The following is a 9,856-nucleotide window of genomic DNA, read 5'->3' on the forward strand; positions in this document are numbered from 1 at the left end:
GTTATGCTTCTATAAACAATGAGTGCATCCGAGTACGAGGTAACGAGGAAGACGATAAACGTCGCGACTGCTCGCAGTTCGCGCTTCGTTTTTTATGAGGGAAAACATGTATACAGAATGGTGCGTTGATTGAATAAAAAGTTCAAAAAAAAAAAAAAAGGGGGGAACGTGTCCGGAATATTTGCGACGTGGTATACGGAGTAAACAATGTTTAACTTCTAAGATTATTAAACTTACCGCAGTAAACTAGCTTTCTGCATATAGTATATTTCGACAGACCATTGGATTTCCTTTCGCTTTTTCCGTGATATTTCTTACCTTGGAAGCTCCTCGTCTATTCGACACACGGTTTTTGACAACACTTACCGCTGCCTTGTTTACTCGCTTTTTGGGTACCACCCAGAAAAACTGAATCTGTGAATCTTATTATGTCCAAAGATATGGACATTTTATATGTTATCTAAATTTGTATCTTCTCTTTCATTTTCAGTGAGGATTGTTTACAGCGCGGTACCCATTTTTTCTTTTGTACAGTCAAGTGCACTGTGCGACGCAGTCAGCAGAAACATGACGTAAACACATACTTTTTTCTTAAATGTCATATTGACGATCGTAAAAAAATTACCACTCAGTTAGTTCTCAGAATCAGCATATTCGACCATAATAGTAGTTAACTTGGCAGCCTTTCAGTTTTGATAAAAAAAAAAAGAGAGTACAGTCATGGCTCGTTAATACGTGGACCCCTTTAATATGGATATCCCGCTACATGGACACCACTTTCGGGGACAAACTGGGAAGATGCATCCATTTTTGCCTAGTTATTATGGACAACTCATCTTACGGATGATTTTTTACGGGAACACAGGTGTCCCTATTAACGAGACATCACCGGACATGGAATAGCTTGTTCACGTGAATATAATTTGGTTTTAAAAATAGTTTTTATAGTATTAATTTTTAAAATCTATCCGGCAACCCAAAGAAAAAGAAAAATGTTTGTTCCTAATTTAAACAAAACAGACTGATGTATTTATATCACATATATTTTTAGTACTCTAGGCCCTTTTCGGTTCATCCAAAGAAATCCAGTAACAACCGCTCCGTCTTCATCATTGTCATAGCTGTCCCTTTAGTCGCGCATCATATCCCATCGCGGCTTAATGCAGCTCGCGCATCAGGCCGTCAGGCAGATCTTTCTTTCTTTTTTTAAGGCACGTCACTTTTGTTTTAGAAAGTCCAGATAATAAAAAGAAACTGTTGTCCGGAAAAACACAAGGACCGGACGGAATGCATGTGTATACGTATACACGTCACCTGTCGTATGTCCATTTCGCATGTTCCCTATTTATATAGATGAACAAATATAAATAACATTAAAAGGATGCAAGCAAAGTGCGATTTGGTGCTTGTTTAAATTCGAGAAAACTGGCAGAATGAACCACTCTCCTTCCATGTTTCTTTCTCTTTTCTTCTCTTTTTTTCCTCGGTTTCAGATTCTCGCATGACATTTCGTAGGATTTGCTGGTGAAGTGGTCTATCAATAACGATATCAGTTGGGACAAAAAATTCAGCAAGCTAACTATTATACAAAATGTGTTATACCAGCTAGTTTCGCCGAAAAAAAAAAATATCTGTCATGCTCGATCGTTATGCTCGACCGTTACACGTACGTAAAATTACATAAAGCACATAGGCCCCATGGGGGCCATTTTGAAACACAACTACAAGAACACTGACGACGGGGATTAAACATGGGACCAAGTAGTTCCAGCCAGACACTGTCTGAGCTCAGCAGAGATTTTTCTTTATTTATTCTGAGCTAAGCAGATCAAGTGTGTGGAAACAGCTAAAACATGGTTGATGAAGTCAGTATACGACATATCAGGTCATAGGTTGCCTCATCTGGCATCAATCGCGACATATCACACACACTACAGCCACATCGGGCGAAGCGAGTTCCTTCCCATGTAAGCTGAGAGCCGGCTGGCCTAGATTCAGTACGTCGCCATGTTTCTGGAGGCAGAATGATGTCGAGTGTAGGCAAGCATTCCGCGAGTGTAGGAAGCAGCAGAGACAACAGCAAAAAGACGGGGAACTCACAGCGCAGCCCCGCTAACCACCTCGAAACGCTCCAAAGCGCACAAACCGTTTGCGATCAACACATTCTATAGTTTTGTTTTTGTTTTTTTCATAATATGCAGCAGGAATGGTAGTGAAGTGGTAGACACATCGACCGTTGAAAGGGAACACTGATAAATTCCCAAAGATGCCGTACAAAGCCAGAATATAAATTTAGTAAAAAGTACACAAAAAGTATGTGCATGTAATACATGAAAAGTATCAAAGAATCCCGCAGGGCCCTTGTGAAGGCTGTCACAAGGTTTTGAGGAAAATGCCTTTCCTGCAATGACTTTGGCTATTGCACATTGCAGCTGAATAAAAATAAAATAAAAAAAACACGACGATGATTCCACCTAGTTTGTCCGCATTAAGAAGTTGTCTTATCTAGGAAGGGGAGGGAGCGTAGGAAAATGAACAAAAAGCACAAAATCTGGATAGGTTTTCTGATTGTGTTGTTCGGCGACGGAGTCGACGACAATAAACAAAAAACCGCACTGAAAAATGTATCAAGGGTTGTATGTTCCCGCGAGGATTAACAACAAATACAAGGACTGCGAGAACGAAACATTGGTCTGCTTTGTTGCCTCTGTGAAACGAGCAGACGGCAAAAAAGACGTTGGGACTCAAGACCCGGTTCCGGAGGTCTCCAGGGAGATCATTCGCGAGGACACGACAGCAGCTTTTCCAGCCTGCGGGGGACGTCATTTCCTGCCAGCACAGCACCGATTGTTGTCACGGTCCACTAAGCTCATGAGCAAACGTGAGCGAGACAATATACGGGATGAGGTAATCAGCACGCTGCGTTTTTGCTTTCTTAAAAGAAACCCATTACGTCGTTAATTTTCCTCGATGCCGATGCTGGTTTAGACATAACACAACCCGAGACTGCAGGTAAGGGAAGCACCGCACACACACGAATAGACTGAAACACAGTTGAAATTTATTTCTCCTAAAAGGGGTTTAATTACTAAATGCCACGAAGAGACAGAAAAACCACATTAGAAAAAAAAAGCAACGCCCTCTTTGCACGCCAGTACCGGGTAATTTAATTTCTTTATTACAACAGAGCTGTTAAAAACTAGGTTCCCCAGGATCGTGTCCGGTACCAAACAAATGTAGACACAACAGTATGGTCGCCACTGGCGCTCATAGATGGCGGAGGCTGTCCAGAGTGTTGTGTTTGCCGGTTGTCTGCTTGCCGCCGTCGCTCATAGATGGCGGCAACCTTTCCAGCCTTTCCACTCTGGCTTGCCGCCTTGCGGACAGCCATTACTTCATTCCCTCCATAGTACAGCTTCGCTGGTCTTCCTTCTTCACCAGACTGGAAAGGCTGAAAGTTTTTTGACTGTGCTGTTCGTGCCTTTTTATGACATATCCAATTTAAGCTTTTTTTTTTAGCTGAAATAATTTTTAGTTGCGTTTGCGAATTTTCGTGGGTATTTTGTGATTTCCTTGCCTGCTGTCTCGGGGTTGTGTTATGTCTCATCTTTACCACCTCGTTTTAGACTTGACTTTCCGTTCATTCATACTGGCTTTTCTCCTCGTGAATCGTAGTACTAAAAAAAAAAAGTAGGGCTCCTAAAAAAAAAAACAGTGATGGCAGAGGCGAGCTGGTGTAAGTTTACCATTTCGTGAAAAAAACAGAAATATTCACCCAGTCTCCGGTGCCCTTCACCCATGTCTAAGATGTTCCAACGCTAGGGTCGTGCTTCTATCTATGCAACTTTCTAGCGCTTATCTTCCCGGCAACTGTTGCCTAGTCACTAAGGTGTGGACGCGTGCACGGTGTTTGATATCTGCAAAAGAGAGCTACTGCACATGTTCAAAATGCGTGGCACAAACCTGCAGGCAAAGATGGCAGCACGCAAAAGAAGATTACTGGGCCTGCAAGTTCGTCTGCTTTTTGCGCACCTGGTGCGTAAAGAGCAGACGAACCCATCTGCTTTTGCTCTTTCAGACGGACCCATTTGTTTTTGACCCCCCCCCCCCCCAAACTGCGGGTAAGCAGAAGTTGCCTCGTCATCGCGCGTTTTCACCCCGTTCTTCATGTTACCCTTTGACTGAAGTGCCCCTCGAGGCGTTTCAATGCGCCAAAGACGCATTGTGGAGCACTTGATCGCCGCATTGAAATAAGAAAAAGGAGGAAGACGAAGCGCTTCGAACAGGTCTGTGTTTTTCTCGGCTCATTTGTTTGTGCTTATTTTTATTTATAAAATCACCAGTTTAGGCAATTCTGGCTTCAGCGAACAATTAATAAGGCTTCCTCCACTTGTCGGAGGGGTGGCTTTCGATCGGCTCGGGGTTTAAACCCTGATTTGATTTCAGAGGCAGTGTCTATTCTGCCGGCAGCCGGCAGAATAATTTTTCCGAAATTCTACCGGTAGTCGCCTCCCATTGGCTGCCTGAAGTCACGTGACACCTGCCGGTAAAATAACGAAATTTGTATTTTGGGTGAGACTATTGTGCCGGCAGCCGGCACAATAGCCCGGGGAAAAAAATGCCGGCAGTTTCGGACGGCGCGTGTATCAGTGGGGAGCTCGTTAACATACCCCCCCCCCCCCACTCCCCCTCCTTTAGCGGCGACAGTCTGCGGCTGCTCATTAGAAATATATTGACCTATTTGGCCCACCAGTACCACCGCATCGCGGCGGCGTGCCGGCCGGCCCAAGCCCCGCTGTCCTCCATTCACCCCCAAAAAGGAAGTGTTTCGTCAACAACATTCGTGTTTTTTTTGTGTGTGTTTTTTTTTTCAGTGTTAATTCTAAAAGAGAGATGTCGTAAATATCGCCTAATACCTCAACAAAAAACAAAAGTCCGAAGAAGAAAAAAATCCCTCGGCGGATTGAACTAAGATCCTGCCGTGTATGAGGCGCACATCTTACCCACTGAGCTAATCCACAGCTTAGAATAGGCGTGTTTACAACCCGTTTTATACGAGACCCAATAGGCGACTACTGCCGGCACTTTTTCCCCCCGGTTATTCTGCCGGCTGCCGGCAGAATAGACACTGCCATTTGATTTCGCCATGGCTACCGCAACCATTTCGCTAACGGCAAGTCAAAAGACTCCAATTGAGCGCTACAGCATGCCTCCTTCAACATCCGGATCCTCTACCGCTGAGTAAGAGAACGAAACCTCCGTCACTAACCTGGCAGAAGTTAGAGCTCCTGATCACGTACCCCACATATCTCCACCTAACGCTGAAATGTTAACTAGCGACATGGAAATCGCCGACACCGACCAAGGTGAATGGTACGATGCCATGACATCTAACAAGTGCAAAAAGAACTCCAGTTCAAGCAAAAGTGGAAACACAGTTACCAACTCGCCTACCACGACAGTTGGCCTGACTGTAATTTTTGTACCAGCGATTGAAAACCAGAACATCACAGTGATCAGCAGCCTAAAACTGTCTGCTGCATTGGAACAGATGTGTCCCGAATGCATCCACGAGATTAGGCTCAACAGCCGATTAAATCTGATTGCAGTGGATACTCGAAACGGCCAGACGACCCAAGGGCTCCTTGCCTGCACTCAGATCTGCGGCTTGAAAGTTCGGGCGTACGAGCCCGTTCCGCGGCACTTCGCAGTAGGAGTGATCAAAGACGTCGACACTTCACTTTCTGATGCCGAAATTGAACAGCATGTGAGATCACCAGGAGGCCAAGAGGCGAGAATTCGGCGGTTTGGACAAAGTTCCATAGTAAAGATAGCGAGCGTTCAGCGAAACAACATTGCTGAGTTTTGTTTATCTCGGTCACGTTCGCCGTTGGTGTCCTCGTTCAAGGAACACCCAATTCAGTGCCGCAAATGTTGTGGATATGGACATCGCGAAACCAACTGCAAGCGCCCACCCATCTGCAGTCGCTGTGGAGAAGCCCACGACGGCAACGACATGTGTTTTGGTCAAGAGAAATGCGCGAACTGCAGTCAAGCTCACGCTGCCACGTCCTCTTGCTGCCCAAAATGGCAAAGAGAAAGAGACCCGCAGCTACGCACGCAAACACGCAGTTGACTTTCGCGCCACAAGGTCCGCCGTCTCATAATAGAGAGAAATAAAACAAACGGCTGAAATTTAACAACGACCTTTACACTCGCAGAACACAATGAATGAGACATCTAACAAGCAGAACCCAAGCGCCCATGGCTATGCTGCAGCTTTAAAGAAGAACCAACAGAAGCTCACAAAGGGGGCTCCTCCCTCAAACGACCGCAAAACTCAAGTTTCAGAACCCAAGGGAGAAAAGCAAAGGCCATCGACGTCAGCGGCTGCCACTTCTAATCCAATGCGGAAGACTACTTCCACCTCTGGCGCTCCGCCAATCATAGGAAATGCATGGCAGAACTGGATTCCGCTTCTCAAAAAAGCAGCTCGCATGGTCTACAGCCTATTATCTTCTGTAGACGGCCAATGGGGACGAAACATCCCATCATTGCTTAATATGACTCTTCCGCTTATTGGAGAATTATAAACGCGGGAAGGCACCAAGAAGTCGCATAAACGCGTCCGAAATTGGAAATTACTCAACATATCAGGACTATTTGCTATCCCCCTGAAGAAAAGCAGGCCGACCATTACCACCAGGGCCCGTTTTCTCGAACGCTAACCGTAGGTTAAAGTTAACTATTGTCCCTAGAAGGGGGAATTCTAGGTCACGTGACTGGGAGAGCAGAAGCGCCGAGGGACGAGCAGCACCTACAAGCAAAATGGCCGCGACGTCGCTTAATGCGGGCTGATAGTTCTGCTTGGTTCTGCTGAACATTCACTTCGATCCGGCTGTTATATTACTGACGCACCATCAACCTATTAGCACGTAAAGCAAAGCGGTAGTTGAGAGGGACTACTAAACTAACCGACGGCAGCATTCCGCGAATGCATCACTCTTCAGCAGCCCGGGATCCAAGACATATGACGGTACATAAGCCTTGCAAGTGTTTTTATGGTGAGTAAAAAAAATGTTTTGCGAACGAGTGTTAGTATATATTTATACTAGCACGTTTAATTTGTTACACTATGCACGCCAACTCGTGAGCAGCGATTACTTTGCGGAGAAAGGTGGTTATCCTCGATAAAGTCTTCGTTCCGGGTGAACAGCTGGGACATTGTACTGTTTTTTTGTTCGCAGTGCGCCGAAAGTATGCCGACAGCATCGAGGATTCTACATATCCCCGGTGGCCAGCAATTCAACGGTGACGAGGAGCTTAGCTTCTCGACACCGGTGGATCGGTTGGGCAAACGGAAGAGAGGTCAAACAGTTGAGATCTGCAGGAATCGCCGAAACGTGTGTCGCAAGGAACGAAAACGAGACTACAGCACCGGCGTTGCCAGACTGGAAGGCACACGGGAAAGTTATGCGTTGTTTATGGCGAAACATATTGAAGGAAATGTTTCTTACATTTTTTTAATATTCGTCGACAAACTCTAGCATAGTAGCTAAATTTTTTTCGTACCATCTGAAGCAAATAAATTGGCCTTCAAGTACAACATTATTATATTTTGACTTAAAATACCATACTAGATAGATAACAACCAGCAGAAAAAGAGGATAAAAAAAATTACTGGCTTGTTTCACCGATAGATGGCGCATCTTACTGCCCAATCAAAAATAAATATTGTTGTTCTGTATCCAGCCGTTTATTACATTGCTTAGGTACTTTTTCCTTCCTAGGCACCGTGGTTTACCAAAATCGGTTTACCATCGCTTCGAGAAAACCGGCCCAGAGCCCTTAAAGGGATACTGAACCAAGGAATTTAGTGTCCGTAATAAGTGGCGCACGTTCTTTCCACGAGCCAGCATCCGCCGGTCTGCGCGAGCACAGGTAACAAAAATGGCGTCACAGACCTCCATTCGCAGTTGAGATGACAGTGAAACGTATGGGCTTCGGACCAAAGGAGAATAAAGACAAGTTTTTCCTCTAGACAGTGGTGTCTGGTGTAAAAGGTAAGCGATGAATTGGGTCTAACGAACACGTAGCTTTCACTTGTAGAGATGAAAAGCCTGTCTTTATTTTCCTTTAGTCCGAAGCCCATGCATTTCACTGTCCTCTCAACCGCGAATGGAGGTCTGTGACGTCATTTTTGTTGCGTGTGCTCGCGCACGCCAGCGGCTGCTGGCTCGTGGAAAGAACGTGCGTTACTTATTATGGGCACTAAATTCTTTGGTTCAGTATCCCTTTAAGGAGATGGCTCTTTCCGAGGAGCCATGATCGGAGTCACCACCGATCCAGCTTAATAAAAAACCAGCCTTACCACTGACGTCCTTTTGCCACTTATCTTTCAAGCTGCAAATACTTTTTTTTTTCTTATCAACAAGCGAGAAACAGCTTTCAAAGGTATCATGCTTACACTTTTAACTATGATTGAGCCTACTCTCTGCCTAGGCCCCCAGCTTTTAATCTGGACATGCTATCAAATAGGTGAGATTCGATACCAAGCAACCATCTGTCAGTGTGGAATGCAAGGGGCCTTCGCCGCCGTCTTTCCCACTTTCGTCGATTTTTGTATAAATACCAATCTCCGGTTATAGCATTATCAAAATCAAACATTGCCGACAATTTTCGTTTATCGGGTTATGAGGTTTTTCACTCGCTCGAAGGTAGATCTCCAAGCAGAGGTATTGTGGCGATTCGTAAAGACCTTACCTATATCTCCCACTGCCTTACTCCTGATGCCACCAACGAGTACATCGCTTTAACTGTGAAACAAGGTCGCAACATATACATCCTAGTCGCAGGATATATTCCGCCAAATACGCAGTTTGACGCCAAATACGCAGTTTGGCGAAGGAGAAGAAGTTGAAGTTTGAGGCAAAAGAAATATAGGACTGAGTTGTTAGTCAGCGCTGCGAGTCTGTTTCCTTCCTGTGTGCATGTGAATGTGACTGTTCATCCGCGCTGTTCCATCCAAGCATGAATTACCAACTAGCCCAAGCATCCACATTACCGTTTCACCCTGGCGTTTTAGGCGCCAGGCGATGCAAACTTTCCTATCTTCAACTCAACGTAACTCGCTGGACATTAAGAGCAACCTGCGAACGAATCCAAAACAGCGTAAAAGAGAAAATGGATAAATGCAAACCGGAGGAATTCACCTATGGCAATGCGGTGTCACGTGCCTCACACCGACGCGCTTGTTGTCCATGAAAGCTCAAGCAAATCCTTATGTGACAGACATTATGCGTGCCATTATTTGCACAAACACGACACCTGAATTTTTTTTTAGTTTACACGTACATTGTGGTCTTTACCGCCTAACTTCGTAAACCACAGAAGCTTATTCGGGTAGTGTAACGTACTGTAACTAAAGTTACCATAATGCCCGACAGTTCAAGAAACGCAGGTCGTTTTCGTAGGCAATCAGTGACTATGTTTAATTTTTGTTTCCACCTTAAAGTCAGGAATCTGCGAAAGAGCAATAAGAAAACCGTAAATTTTGTGTTCACGTTTAAATGTGACGCATTCTGTACCCTGCTTAACGTTTTAGAGATTTGATTACTTAGTGCTATCCGAGATTCGTAAAAAAAAAGTACGAAGAAATAAAGATACATTCATCTTATTATGCACGCGACTATCCCAGAGTTTTAAAACCGCTCACAACAACAAATAGGCAGTCCTATAAAGTGGATTGTAGGATCGGATTCACTAAGAGTGTCCGATGCAAGTTCGGTTTATACAAAACAACAATACACAATAGAAAAATCCCGTAGTAAAAGAATTATTAGGTTTCCTTCGACTT

The sequence above is a fragment of the Ixodes scapularis genome, unplaced genomic scaffold, assembly GCF_016920785.2.
Source record: "Ixodes scapularis isolate PalLabHiFi unplaced genomic scaffold, ASM1692078v2 PGA_scaffold0__279_contigs__length_252992795, whole genome shotgun sequence".
Lineage (NCBI taxonomy): Eukaryota > Metazoa > Arthropoda > Arachnida > Ixodida > Ixodidae > Ixodes > Ixodes scapularis.